Source organism: Acanthopagrus latus, chromosome 8 (genome assembly GCF_904848185.1).
Source record: "Acanthopagrus latus isolate v.2019 chromosome 8, fAcaLat1.1, whole genome shotgun sequence".
Taxonomy (NCBI): Eukaryota; Metazoa; Chordata; class Actinopteri; order Spariformes; family Sparidae; genus Acanthopagrus; species Acanthopagrus latus.
The window spans coordinates 12,976,335-12,992,325 of record NC_051046.1 but is presented as its reverse complement, the minus strand read 5'-3'; the positions used below and the strand labels follow the sequence as shown (position 1 = coordinate 12,992,325).

At 38.6% G+C, this 15,991-nt stretch overlaps 1 protein-coding gene across 2 annotated transcripts in view; it reads left to right on the top strand.

Annotated features, from left to right (window-relative positions):
• Positions 1-1,816: 1,816 nt before the first annotated feature.
• Positions 1,817-15,991, top strand: part of LOC119024825 (tumor protein p53-inducible protein 11-like) — a 37,190-nt gene continuing 23,015 nt past the window's right edge. For both annotated transcript variants that reach the window (XM_037107948.1, XM_037107947.1), the window contains exons 1-2: positions 1,817-1,973; positions 6,074-6,197. The gene's annotated coding sequence lies outside the window, so the exon portion shown is untranslated. The remainder of the gene's footprint in view (positions 1,974-6,073; positions 6,198-15,991) is intronic.

Below are 15,991 nucleotides of genomic sequence, written 5' to 3'. Positions count from 1 at the left end.
TTTCATTTATTGTTAACCGTGTCCATCTTGTCTTAAAACAATAGTTCGGTGTGCATACAGTAATTGGAAGGGCCTTGGGAGGGGATGATTAATGCAAGTAATACCAGTGTCATCACGGGCATTTTAAAACAGACTTAATGAATGATGAAGAATTATTTTTATTCCATCATATATACATATTGGATAAGGGTAAAGTAATTTGGTATTACCATTAAAGGTATTATGGATTAACATTAGTATTAGTTCAATGGGTGCTTCCTTAACTTCAACCTTTGTTAATGAAGTAGGCCCAGTTAATTTTGTGATTCCCAAACCAGAGGTCAAGTCAAGCCCCTTCAAAGGTAAAAAAAAATCAAAATGGAACCTGCTCGTTCATAATCCTAAGTGGTACATTGTATTTAATGAGCTTATTATCTATTAAGTAGCATACAAGGGAAAAACTGAATTCTACTAAAGTACAATTTCAAGTTAGTCATGAATTTAATGTCGGCTATCGTTTCTTGTATATGTATGTATGTATATATATATATATATATATATATATATGTATGTATATATGTATATATATATATATATATTTGTATATATGTATATATGTATATATGTGTATATATATATATATGTATGTATATATATATACATACATACATACATACTTGACCGCACAAGTAGAAAGAGTTCACAAGAATCCATGACTCGAATTCAACCAATCATGTCTGACTCTTGGCATAAAGCCACAGGTTATTTAATCCTTGAAAAGCACAAGTCGTTGATACAAAGTTAACAACTTTCTCTACTATACAAAGTTTCTTTTTTATCCGGGTCCAACCCTCTGGGGCAAACACTTGTATTTTTAGCAAAAAGGTCCCATGGGGCGAATTGGGCCTGACTTCAGCTTCCAATTGAGGGATCATATTTGTTTTTTTGGCATGATATCTTACAGAGAGCCGAAGTCATGACCCTTCTTATGGAACCCTTGGGACCCTATTTCGGAAAAAACCTTGTATGGAGAAAAACAAATCATTTTTTTGAACCCGCTTGAATAGTGCCATGAACTACGCTTATTTCAATCGGGAGACACTCATAAGTTTTGCAGTGAATATATCGATATATAACCATGTGTACAAAAGAGAATGAGAGTCTTTTTTTTTTCTTTTTCTGCGTTGAGTTGGCAGCCACCTTGGTGTTGGTGATGTCGGCTGAACGAGACGATGACGCTCACTGCCTTTTTAAACACAGAAATAGATGGTATTTCACTGTAACTACAACAAACTGCGACTCTCTTGACCTGGAAAAATGTTTTCTAAATTGGAAAACATCATATGTGTAGTTCATTATTCGTCTCTTTTCCATTCACTACCGTCCAAGGCTCCTCCGACTTTAGGTGTCGACGTGAGGCCACCGAAAGGGGCATGATTTCAGCTCTGCATTAAAAACACTATCTAATAACCATCTAAATGATTTTAAAACTTATTTCAAGGTAAAAGGAAAAAAAAGTTACATAACTTTGCTTTAAGGAAGGACCATATTTTGACACTCATCATAGATGTGTATGTAGCAAGAGATTGAATTTCTTCCTTCCTTAATTGTTTTCATAATCTCATAATTGTGCTTTGGCAACACATAGGCCTATAACACGTCATACCAGTGAAGCCTATTCAAATAAATTGAACTGAATAGAGTTTAAGGATACCAGTACTCCTTACATCGATGATTGAAACGAGCATTAGTTTTTTTTTTTTTTTTCACTGCGTAATAAACCACATGATCTGTGTATTACGGTAGACACGCTCCAACGTGCGCCTCCGTATGAGCGCGGGTTATTACGGTACGGTTGCAGATCCGTCGGCTTGTTTGCTGCTGCTCTGGTTCGTGGAGCTCGGAGCCTCCACACTCTCACTGTGACCACTGTCTGTAATGACGGCTAACATTTCACCCTGAAGCGAACTCTCGACACCTCTCCACTCCTCACTGTGAGTTACACATTTATTCTGTGCTTTTTTAAGAAACACCGTGACTACCGTCTTTCTCTTTTAAGTAGCGGTACAGTTTTTTTTTCTTTTTACTTTAAGATGCTTCAACCTGTGTTTTGTCCTCGTCATTAATCGGCTAGCTAAAATGTAAGGACAAATTTCGCGCTCAGCTGTTTTATTCGGTGGTTAAGTTGTTGAGTTGTGGCAGAAGACGGTGTGAATTTATCTTTTTTTTCCCTTTTAAAGTGTGGACAACAATAGAAAGAGCCGGCGGGGAAGTGAAGTTGAGCGTGGTCGACAGCTCGAGTCAAAAAAGGACGTTAAAGAAAAAAAAATCCGTTGAATTAATTCAGTTGGCTTTAACTTTAGGGCTAACGTCTATCTTAATCAGATGGTAAACCTGTTCATTTATCCCCGTACGACTGAGGTGCCTCACCCCACCCAGTTAAACTGTGAAGTTATTCAGCAGCCAAAGGCTCACAACTAACTATTACTCAGTTCAGAGCCCTAAAACATGTGCTGCCGTTATTAATTAAACGCCTGAAAAGCCCTCAAAAATGTTAAGTTTTGTCAAAGGGAGGTGGCAGAGTTGACAGCTTAATAGGTTAAAGTGGATTATTTAGCGGTGTGGTAGAGCCAAAACACACCCAATGTCTGGATGTGTGAGTGATCGAAATTGCCCAATAAGGGCAGCACTTGGAATTATTATTGAGGAAAAGAAATGCCAGTGTACAAGCTGTGTTTATCACAAGACAGAAGGGAGGCATACAGTGTGCTGCCATGTTTATATAAAAATGAAAGGGGTTTGTATCAGTGTTCATGTTTATATGGCTGAATTTCCCTCCAGAAATTGAGATTAATTGTGTGTTGAAATAGTGGCTGTCGCTCCTGGCAGGGATTAATCGCTCTGAGTCTGCAGCCTTACAGTTGAGGTTAGTGTTTGTGGTGTCGAGACTTGTCCCAAGTGCGGTTCAGCAATGCAGCAGCCTTCCCAGACTAAGGAGTTGTGTCGTGAAATGAGCCATTGCACAATGTTGGGCTGCAGGACATGATCTAGTAATCATATTGTGACTATTTCTGCAGATTCTGTGGTGTGGTATAGATTTGTGCAGATGATCACTTTTGCATATGTTTTCTCTTTCACCATTTAAAAAAACAAAAATGTTAAGACCACAAAAGCGGCTCCAGACTAACTTGTGCCGGTGCTCCTAAGTTTTTTTTTATTTAGGTGAATATGTTTGAATTCAGCTTCTTAATGCAATATTTACATCACTGTATACAGGAATAAAGTTGAAAATACACGTTTTTTCTCATCTAAATAACCGCATAAACTACAACAGATTGTGATAACCTCAGATATTCTAAAGATGAATAAATAATTTAATTTCAGGCACACTGGTGCCACCACTGAAAATGTTAAGTCATACTCGACATATTATTGGCAGCATGTGTAGCTAAAATAGTTGCACCCTGGAGCCCTGCATGATGATGTGACATTTGTTAAAGTCTGTAAAAAAAAAAAAAAAAATACAACAACAACAGTTTTCTTGCATCAGGAGAACAATATTTGTAGGCGACAGGCATCTCTACAATACTTCATTATAATCATGTTTTGTTACACATTTTACCTCTTTCATTAAATTTCAGCTGTTTGCAATCTGAATATTTCACTTAGCCTTTCTGCAATTAAGATTATATTGTGATTCATTGTGCTACCATAGCATTCTGTTAAGCAGCCTGCAGGGAAAGTCTCAGTCCCATTTCTCTTCTCACGATCAAACCATTAGATGTTTCCACCATTAACCACGTAGAACTCCAATTTCTGGATGCAGGAGTAGCTCTTGTAAATCGGTCGTATCTGGCCTGTTGACCTTTTAGACTGTTCTCTCTTTCCATGCTCGTGACTGCAGGTTTTCACCTCAGCCAACCTCAAAGACTCTTTCAGCTTATGTTGCAAGCTCTTCTCATTAATGGCTACATGCAGAACAACAGCACACCTCTTGTTGTCACCCTGAAGTGGTACATATGTTTTACAACTGTACTTTACACCTGTTCGACCCATAGAAATACAACAATATATTGTGAACTCCCTATTTAACAGGTCAGATTAACTTTGTGGGTACTGTTGGTGGAAGTATCACTCTATTTTCTATAAAACCAAGTGGAAAAGGATAATATCTCTTTGCAAGTTTTGAACATCCCCAATGCGCTCCATCAGACTGGATAGAGAGTTAACCTAGTCTCAGTGGAGCTGGGGCTGTGAGGCTAAACTAGGCCTCAGAGAGTTAGGCAGAAGCATATGTAGACATTTATGCATCCCTGTATAGTTTCATGTGAAGCGGCACTGAGGCAGGCAGTGGCACAGAGGACAGCCCCGAGGCAATCCCACAGGTCCTTCACACACTCTTGGCATGCTGCATGCTGGGGAACCAAAGCAGATGGTGACTGCCTTTTTTTGTTTTAACCCCTCAGTGATTAATTAACACGTCACAAATCACACAACAATCTGAAATAATTGCAATTTGAATGTTTATTTTATAGCTAAGCTCGTAAGGCACAGTTGCACAAATTAGTTGATTTATTGGCAACTATTAAATTCATAGACACTATTTTGATAATTGATTTATCTGTTTGAGTCATTTTCTGAAAATAGATTGAAGTCCAGATTCTCTGATTTCATCCTCTTAAATGTGAATGTCGTCTGGTTTTCTTTACTTGTCTGTGACTGTAAACCAGATATCTTTTTGTTGTGGCCAAAACAAGAACTTTAAGGAGGTGGGCAGCCGTGGCTCAAGGGTAGAGCCACTGTCTTGTTATCAGAAGGTCGCAGGTTTGATACCCCTAGTCTGCATGTCGAAATGTCCTTGGGCAAGATGCTGAATCCCAAACTGCACAATCATCAACATCTTTTGATATTTTAAAGACTGAGCAACTAAGCGATTAATTGAGAAAATAATCAACTATGAAAATAATAATTAGATAGAGGCCATGTGATTTTCCTTTAAACAGTGGCTGTAAAGGATCTTTATCACACAGTTTAGCTATTGTTCCTTTAGTTTAATGATTCTCAGAGAAAAGATCTTTTTTTTCTTTTTTTTACAAAGAATGTAGATCTCTTTTAGTAGTGTTTGTGAACAGATGTGAATTACCTCAGCAAAACGGTGGTTAGCTATATTTAGTTTCATCTGACTGTACTGACTTCTGGTCTTTCTCAAGGGACTGTTGCTGTGTGCCGGCAATATTCTGCTGCCACTAAGGATCCTTTTCTTCCTTTTGCTTTTAATTTCCTACTGTGTCGTGTGTCAGTGGGTTAGCCATTGGCTTTAATAAAGTCTCTACAGCAGATGTGCTTCTGTTTATTTCCAGTGGACAAGATTAGAGAAGCTAAGGCCATATGCTGCTTTTCAGACTTTGTCGTTTTATGGCAGCGATCATCGGCTGCCCAACGCATTGATTACATGTGAGGAAGACTGAAAAGCAATTCTATTGTTGAGAGCTGGCAAAACACTGTGGACCATTTCTGTGTATATTTGGCAAGTAATTTTCCTCAGGCAGTTCCAGCTGTCCATATAAACTCAGCAAAATCTAATTTAGAATTAGTCTTCTTTGATAAACCATTCATTTTATGTTGTAATGGTTTGCATCATGTGGTGCTATCTTTTGCTTGGCTTACTTGCATCATCTTGTTTGGTCAAAGAATATTTCTGTGACTTTCATTCATAGTAAAATATATGCACAATTAATCAAAATACCATCCAAAATGCAATATTGTTAAGTGCAATATTCAAATCGAAGCATGTAACAAAATGTATGATTAAACAACATGAGGAAGAAGTGCTGTAGTGCTGCAGAGATGCCTTGTTCTACAAATGTTGTTCTCCAGGTGCGAGAAAACATATTTGTTTGGTATCGACCCCAACTAATGACACTCTATCATGATATTAATATTTTTTCTGTAAAAATGAAAATTTTGATACAAAAATAAGAAATCCCTGGGATCATAAATCATATTGCTATCACAATTTCTGTAAAATAATCGCAATAAGAATGTTTTCTTTATCTTGTAGCCCTAAAATATATGTTTCATTTTTAATTGACAGGTAAACTTAAGGAGACCCTACGGGACATTTGGAAGAGCGGAGTATCGGCAGCAGCAGCTTCATTTTCTTCAACTGGGGTTAAGAGCAAAGTGTGTATTCGACATCTGATAATATCTCAAATTCAGTAAGTAAAGGTTTTGCTTTTGTTTCACTTAGCTGTTTCGTAATTATGTAGTAACTGGTATGTTTGTAGTAATGATTAGGAATATGCCAGGCTGTACTGGTCAGCTGTTCAAAGAGTCATTCTGTGGACTGGTTGTTTGAGGTCTGTATGTATTCATGCTCACAGTGGAGTATTGTGATTGATTCGGCTGCTTGTGTGAGTGCTTTGAGTTTTTTTTTTCTAATATGGTTTCACATTTCTCCCTTGCCTTTTTGGACAAAGTCATCTTTGTCATCAACCCTAACCCCAGTTTTACTCAGCAGCACGCCTAACATTTCCATCACTTGCTTAGTATGTCTGGTTTACTGACCTCCTAGCAACCTTTTACCAGAAGGACTACACTCTCAAAATAGGATGAAAGAAATGCAAATCCCTCAGCTTTTAAATGTTAAGATTTGAGGCAGCAGCTTTACCTCTATATAGGCTCAGGCTATAACCTCACAGTCATCCGTATTCAGGTTGCTTAATCCATTTCCTACAATTGTTATGCCTTTTTCATTTACTCACTGATTCCATTTAGACATCAGAAGCAGTTCACCACTGAAAATTTGGTTCTCACTTTACTGACAACTGTGCCAGAGTACTGCATAATGGATCATTTAATGTTCTGGGTTCATGTAGAGGTCGCTCCTCTAAAATAGTTTCTCTGTGAATTTAATAGCACATATCTTGTCAGACTTTCAGAAAGTAGATCATTTGAGTAATATGGAGCTGCAACAGTTATTATTTTCATTTTCTATTAAAAGGGCATGTGGGACTTATGTGTTGTGCTGGAAGTTGGTCATTGATATTAGTTTAGTGGACTAATGTTGGCTACAGTTGCTCCCTGTTAGCAGAGAGGAGGCACTCAAAAACGTGCATGAGGTCACATCCTTTGGACTGTTGTGGAAAATCCAATCCAAGTCCTTGACAAAGAAATCAAGTGTCTAACAGCATCAAACGACTTAATCTAGCTGTCCGTAGGCAGTAGAGAGAGACGGTCTAATTTCTCACATCACATTATAATCTGCTCACATATGGCCAATAAAAAAGTGATTAATGCATGTAAATTGCCACAAATTGTTAAATCGAGCCCCTTTAAGATGTTGACTAGGTTCATTGTTTGGTTTGGAAAAAATGTTCAAAACCAAAACCAATTTTCTTCCATGAAAGACTTCAGAAAATAGTGAATATTGTAGCCCATCCATCAGGATTAAATGTTGGCAGTTAAAGTTTCTGCAACACACAGCATGAATGTTCACAGTTGTACTTGTCATGTCATGTTCACATTACATTTTTATGACCTGACTTTCATTTTGGGAAGTGGAGGGGATGGTGATGGAGCTAACCTAACTTGAGCATAAGCGTAGGTTGGCAAGGTAAAATTGAAAATTATACCTAAAATATGTCTAACATCTGTGGTTTGCAGAAACGTACATTGCCAACATTTTGTTTGGGGATTTTTTGACAGAATCGTTCACCAATTATTTTCTATCCATCTATTAACTAATTGATAAATGGTTACCATTTTCAGATGTTACTAAGACAGGTGGGTTAAGAGCCAGAAAAATATCTAAAAGTTGGTCTAAATTGTCATATAATGTTGACATTCAGCAGCAGTTGTTTTCAGAAGAATGTATGTCCCTGGTCTAACATTACGTCCTTTGTTTAACAATGTCTTTTATCTGCTTTTTCTTTTATTGTTGGTTTTAGAGAAGGATGGAAATCTCAATCCTATGATGCTGTTTCGAAATAGTTTTAATCTGTGTTTGGTATCTCTGGCATAATCATGCACCCAGTACCAGTATGCAGGTTTCCATCCCAGGACACGATATCAGCTGACATCACTAGTTACTGTCTTGATTGTTACTCCTCTCTGACTTTGAACAGAACAGTATTCTAGTTTAATAAATGAAAACTAGCTTACATTCATGGTAAAACCGGAAATCATACCATGTCCAAATTCTGTGGATCGTCCCCCAATGAGTTGTTTTAACTTAACTGCCTTTCAGGAGCACAAATAAACATGATCATACTGGTTAGTATCAGGACTGTGGATACTGTAATGTATGTAATTAACAGAATTCAATCAAGGTAGCTCAACAACAGGCGCTCCTGTTTTGTGTACCCTTTCACACTTGACAAGCTGCTAAGAGGGATGCATACTGGGACTTCCAGTACCAAGGGTCATGTATACCTGCATTACATAGACTCTGAGCAAACATGACCACTTGTAGTCAAAGGACTAATGGAAATAAATTACACTTCCTGTGGGATTAAGCATCTTCAATGCAAATGTATGCAAATGCATGCTAAAAACCTTGTAGCCCTGTTGTGCAAAATGATGATTGAAACCCAGGGTAAAATATAATTCAGCCTTGACGCCAGCCTTCCCCTTCCCTGCATGAAACACATAATAGACAGTCACACACTCACTCACAGTTACACACCTTTCCTCAGTTCTAGAGCTCACACAATGGTCAAAACATCATGCAGTTTAAATATTCCTCGAGTAAAACACTGTTTGACTCCCATTTTATCTAATAGCAACCACACTGTGCTCACTTATTCTAACACATTAACTGGTTAGTTTTGATGCTTATTTGATGCTTAACTGTATCCATTCTTAACAAAAAATCAATCAGTCAAATGCCACTTCTTCTGAGAAGAGCTCTTCTCACAGTGAAAAATACTCTGCAGGGTTTGACAAAGCGTTTTATAGTGGAGGCGTCCCACCTCATCTGAAATAAAGACTGCATTGATAACAAGATATGTCTGTCCAGTCATTGTTCAATGATATACTATACTATATATATTTGTTATTATTTCTCTCTTCTTCTTGGTATCATATTAGGTTGTTTTACTCAGTGATCCCCCCACCAACTTCTTGATGCTGAAAAATTAAATTTTCTTCTAAATAGTTTAAAATAATTCAATCGTAAACAGGCTGTTGTTAAAGAAGTAAACTGAAAGTAATGGGGCTGCAAATCCAATGCAACCTTTTTCCCTATTGAATATCCACCTCATCATGCTCAACAGCAGCCATTCTGTGCAGACTCTACTTGCCACTGGCTAATGTTGATTCCCTCATTTGTTTCTGTGTAAACTCAGCCTAGCCCTTGTGGCATTTGTGGCGCTCAGTAAAAACCTGATTAGCAGGCTGCGTGGGTGTACTCACATTTACCAAGCGGTCACTGTGGCATATATGAGGATAGGTTAACAATATAGAGTGAGACGAAAATTGACAGTAATGGCTCGATGGTAGAGAACACTTATCTGGATCTGAGTTGGAAAAATTAAAAGTTTCACCTATAGAAAGCAAACAAACATTATTTGGTGAAATGTTGATGAAGGGTCTTTGGTCATTTAGGTCATGGTAATTCTAAGTGCCGTATCGTTGGCAACTTGACTTGCAACACGTCCAGTTGCCTATGATACTGCAGAGTTATTTAGTGACAGATTAATCTCTGGCCATGGCTGTACTGGTATGTTTTTTTCCACTATGGACGTGAAAAGTGATCTAATCATTTTTGGCTCTCTGTAGATTGCTGCTGCTGTGGGCTGTTGAGCAATTCTGCCCACAATTTTAGTAACAAGCTCTCTGAGCTATTTCTGGCAGTCTAATGCGAATGTGTTTAGGGCAAAAGGGTGATTTCCCTACATCAAAGGCCTTATACTCACACACACACATGCCCAGACAGGGTTTGGGGACACTCTGAAGAGTTGGAATCCTTTGAAAAAAAATCAGCTGCAATCTTTGGTTCAGATGAAACCAGCACCCACCAACAAACAACGGCTTTATTTAGGCCTTTCTCTGGTGTTTGGGCTGTGTTTGCAACTCCCGGCAAGATGCAGGCCATGTTCACTTCCTGAGCAAAGCTATAACATTTCCAAGAAGAGATAACTTCTTGAAGGAGATGACTGAAATCTGTCTGAAGTCTGTCACTTAATTATGTTGCATGGTTCATTGATGTCCAATAGGGGTAGGCTGTCTGACCTCATATTTATGTTTTTAAGAAGTGGCCAAACTTACAGGTTCCAAGTTTGAACTCCGTAATGACTGATCCTTGAGCTTGAGTTTTGCATTGAGTTGTTGTGGGGACATTTCCATCAAAAATAAAGTTAATCCACTGGATCTTCACTTCCTGTGCTGGTTTTTGCAGACAACAATGGAGAAATGTGGGTTCTTTGTTGGATTGTTGTTCATGTTGGTCAACATGAGCAAGGAATAGTAATTAACGTCACCAGCTGTAACTCTAGTTCTATGAGTATGTGAGTCAATTTGGTCTCTAGTTGAAGATCGCTTTGTATTTTTTATACAAACAAGAGAAAGGTTGAAGTCTGAGAGAGGTTATAACATGTCACGTTGAAAGTATTGATTTTCTGTCACAGAGAACCTTTATTATTTGCGCTCTGTCTGCAGTGTGGGAGAATGATGGACAAACCAATCACAAAGTCTGAATCGAAACAAGAATGGTATGTGCCTGTGTTGGCATGGATGCAACTGTGTATATTGCACTGTTTGTGGAGGGCGCCCTGCTTACTAATAGGGGGAATTGATTCAAGTGTTTTATGTCATTGTATCAGAGCTGAGTAACACAGAAACAATGACAGGCTGATGAAATGCTATAATCACGTTCTTTGTATTAGACGGGGGGTGGCTATTAGCATGGAGACTAGGGTTGTCTCAGGAGAATATGCCTCATAAGAGAGAACATTCTGACCTGCTGACCTGTGGCAGTAAATTACTTCGATATGTGGAGTAAATCAATCAGCTAGTGACTCTTTTTAGCTATCTTGTGTAATAATTAGGCTAAGGTATGTAACTACTGTCTCTAATTTTTATCACATTCTTGGAAAGTATTGTTAGTGGTTTCTCAGACAGAAGAAAGCCCTGTTATAAAACAACGCAAAGGTCTCCTATGTTGGGGTGGGAGTCGTTGTTTCAGGGTTAATGGTGAGACAATAAATTATAATTCAAGAATGTTGTTTTGAGTCATGATTACTGCTGCAGTGTGCACTGTAGAACAAGATGATATGTCATACTGCCAAAATGTCAACTTCATAAATTCTTGTTGCTCTTGAAACACAAAGCTTTAAAAAGAAAGACCCAGTCCTCACTCAGCAGTCCCTCCTAGCTTTAGTCAGAGCTGGAGGAGATGTTCACCACTCTGCGCCCATAATGCGAACTGCACATGTGCGAAGCCACCGCTGGCTGATCTGATGTAAATGTAAAAATGTTTCTGTCTAAAATAAGTCACTGCACTAATAAGTTTATTTGTAGTTCCAAGCATAATAAGGGTGTTTTTTACTCCCTTTTTGTCCCTGCCACAACATTATTCCTCTTTCCTACAGCGCATTACAATTAAATGCACATGGCCAGTTAGGCAAATTAGGCAATGACATCATTTAGTGACTTCTAGCTACTTTTAGGACAGCCAATAGTGACTTTCCTTACTGAGGAGTTGGCAACAGTGTAGTCATGTATCATGTACTGAGTGAGCCTATGTTGTTGTCCAATTTCTAGTGTGTGACACCAAGATGGAAGTAGTTGTGCCTCAGGCCTTACTCTAAAAAAGCTGACCAGCACCGACACCTACTAATGTAGCTAACGTTTGCTCTACTGTGGAACCCTCTTGTAGGCTCATTTGAACCTTATAGGCAATAAACATGTGTTTATTGCTGTATTGACGTACGTGCGTGTGTGCATTCATTACCTCCTCTGTGTTTGGAATAATGAGCAGAGGATTATAGTATAACAAGCTATCTTTCACTTCAGGAGAGGAAGTGAGGCAATAGAGGATAACATGACATTTAATGACATGAGCTACATGTTATTGAAGCCAATTAAAAAAAAACCAACATGTTGGATGTTTGAGGATTTCTTTTTGAGCTTTCCGAAGCAATTAATTCCACACAGAGAGACCCTCAGTTACTCATATTGAGTCTTCAAATGAATGCTCTCCGTCATCCAGCAGGGCTGCCTAGCAACCAGGTAGCGCTTCAGCAAGCAGGCAAGCTTAGGAGGGAGGGACAAAGTCGAAGTCTGTAAATAGTCATATTGTGAAACCTCATGAATCAGTCCTCTCTGCAATTAACATTGTTTTGTCTATTGTGAAACACCTTTATTGATTTGTGCTAATCACAATATATCAACATTCATAACCACGCCAAAATCAGCTTTCACAGTATTTTTATAAGTATTGCATGAGCACATAGAAACATTGTTTTCCATTCTTCTGCTGATCACAGGAGGCTCCAGGAGGTCGACAGCCAGGAAGCTGTTTCATTTACTTTACCACTCACTTTTGTCAGCGAGAGAAAGTAAATGCCCCTAGCGCCACGGGGCTCCCTAGAAACACAGAAACATGTCTTTTTCACGTTAAGAAATTGCAAATTATCTACACCCCCACCCCCTTTTTTTTCCTGCACAATGGCCATCTACATCAGAGAAAAATGTGAAAAGGGAAGTCAGAGTGAGACTGATAAAGAATACTGATGGGAGTTTACCTACAAGACAGTATTTCAGTTATATGGTGCTGGAGTATTAAAAGACATCATGCCCATAGGCCTAGATTTTAGGGTCAGAAACCAAGATCAAATGTTCAGTACTCCCCTTAATCTCTAAACCTACACCTCTGCAGCCCCAGGACTTATGTACTTGACTTATGTGGTCCCTATACCGAGTTTCAGTTGATCATTCCTCAAATCAGTTGCAAAATAATATTTTGATCTACAGGCAGCAGTGGGCTGAATGCATGGAAATGTGCATGCCCAATGGAATCGATGTATATTAACCTTTGGATTGTGTTTCTGTCATAATTATCCCCAGGGAGAGACACGACACAAACTAACGCAAACAAAATTTAACAACTGAAAAGTGCCTCCCCACAGGATTATCATTTATAAGCTCCAGTCTTGTACCACTGCTGTGACTCCAAAATATCACCATCACTGATCATCACCCATTGCTATCCACTTACTAAACAGATACTGAAATTTTTTACAGCTCTTAGCAAGATGGTATTTGTAGATACAAAACAACCCCATAATCATGATAATTTCTCTGTTGTTCTATCACAAAATAACTGCTGCTGTTACTTCCTGCATTTCATGGCTATGTAAACAAAAATTCTCACTGTTACCCACAAGCAAAAATGTACAGCATTCTAGCACCATGATCTGAAATGTAACTCGCCTTCATCCACAAAGTGCACTAACACAACCCCTTTTGCTGTCCAGTTGTTTTGTGTAGTGAAGGGTCTGTGGTCCCCTAGAAATGCCTGAAATCTCCTCTAATATGCCAGCGGTCTTGAAGGGAAAATAATCAGGTGTGCAGAGATTTATCCACTAATAACCATTTGTTGTGCGTCATTAAAGCCTGCCTCATTTTATCATTTAATAAGTCTTGGCTCACAGTTACCCTGGACAACAAGCATTTGACATCTGGCATTTCTAGCTACCTGCGACTCCACTGCACCACCAGGGCCTTAATTTCTCCTGACTTAACTCTGTGATACATGCTGTCAACACCATTTTAGAAAAGAGATAGGGTCACATAACTTGGAAGATATTGAAAAAACTGCAATTATTTTGTATCAATATATTTATGCCAAGTAATTTAATGACTTAGACTTTCTTTTCTGGTCATTTGAATACAATCTACAGTGCAGTGGAAACCAAATTTAGTTTCAATGGCTCAGGATAGTGCGGGATAAAAAAAACCAAAACAGCAGCAAGTAAATTTCGGACATTGGAAAGTAGGAAGGAGGGAAGCGATGTTCTCCGCGGGTTTGCCTCCAGCCCAGCTGTTAGCCCCGCTGGACAGCCGTGCCTAACAGCTTCTTACCGAGGACGGACATGCGGCTAAGTAGCAAGCAGAGGTGTTGTTACTAAAAACCAAATGTGAGTGAAATGCTTGCACTGTAGAGCCCTGTAATGCATTACCACCACAGACTTCATCCTCCAAATAACACCTGACTTTAGTCTTGAATGTGAATGGCTACAATCGGCTCAACACCATGGTGAACACGGAGATTTTAATACTTGTTGTTAATACTTTTCCATCCGGCAGCTCTTGACCGTCATTCAGTCGTCGCTGAGTTAGAAATTGAAACTGAAGTATAATTTCTTTTTTATTCAAAAACAACTGAACATCTGTGGCTTCCAGCACTGATGGACAAAGAAATGAAAACAGTCCTCAGGCAAAGGGAAAGGAGTTCCCTGCCTATTTTTAACAGGTTTACCTTTACCAAATTTCTTTTTGCTGGACTGCAAAGATTTATAAGATGTACACTGTTTTTCTTCTAGCTCGGTGTACCTAATACACTAAAAACTGAGTGTATGCGTGTAGTTTGAAGATTTAAATGTCCATCTTTCTTTGGCACAATTTTAACTCTTCTGTGTCTTGCAGCTTTAGATGTTTCATCACAATAATGAAACAGAGCATCGATTTCTGCTTCCTAACCTGCGCAATTATAATTACTGTGTAATTTAAAATCATAGTGACAGTGCAAAGATGTGCTGCTTCAGAGATGAGGTAATCAACAACAACCCTGTCACTGTGCAATGGTAAAATAATAATTATATGTAAGTAGTAATGATTACTGTTTGGCTGTTTTTCACAGCAGTTTCTTAAGAGTACAGCACAGACAGGCTCTGAAGCTTTACGTCAGCTTTGTTTTGCATGTGTAGATTGAAGGCAGGCAGGGATCTCATTCTCGTTGTCCGCTCTGTGTGCTGTTTCACTGCTGAGCTTCGATGATTTTGCTCCTCGGAGGAGGATCATTCACCTACCAGCTGCGTGTGTGCACCAAGTGTCAGCTCTGCTTTACCTCACCACATCTTTGTTGCTTTTACGTTGGATTCACATTGAGCCTGCTGTGTCAAGATGGTTCCAGAGATAGAAACACCAACCAGTCACTATTAGAGGGTCCCCCTCAGTTCATGTAACAGATGGTAAAAATAACCCACCTGTCTTTCTAACACACTATTAAATTATACATTGTGTTGGTGCATTCAAGTTCAAATCTGTGTCAAGCACATGCTGTCACTTGGAAGTGGGCCGTATCAATATAATTTTTTACAATTGAAGCTTCAATTGAGGTTTTTTGATTAGCTGGTTATAAAACAGTTTAAGTTACATACTGATGCCTCTATATGACCTATACAAGCAAAAGAGACCATCAGCAGTAAGATTGGCTATTTCTGTTTAATTGTTATAGTTATTTTTGATATCTGTAATTGGGTCGGATTCCGACTTATTGGAGTTGGGTAAAACAAAATGAAACTAATTTTCATGGCGGAGTGCTGAGGATTAATTGAGGAGTCTCACAGCCTGAGGAAAGAAGCTTCCAATACTTTGTTTCACCTTTGTCATCATTTATCTGAAGTGGGCCACTGAAATCAGCAACAGAATGTTCCTTGTAATAGCTTTAAATCAACTTAATTGATTAATACAACAAGCATTACTTGTCCGTTAATCAGAAGAGCCCTTTTTAGACTGCAGTGAAATGCTGTTTTTGAAAGGCTAAAAAAAGTTCTTAAAGAAGAACTGTTGGCCCAATCAAAACATATTGTGAATTTTGAAAATTACATCCATCTACATTTGATACATTTTGACTTCTGGACTTGAAAGTGTTCTGGAGTTACTAATGTTTAGATTGCACAGTTTGGAAACATCACTATGCAACCACCCAGGAACCTAAAGGAGCCACAGGAACCACAGGAACTCCAAATGTACTGAAACTCGGGAATAAACCAATTTAATTAATATA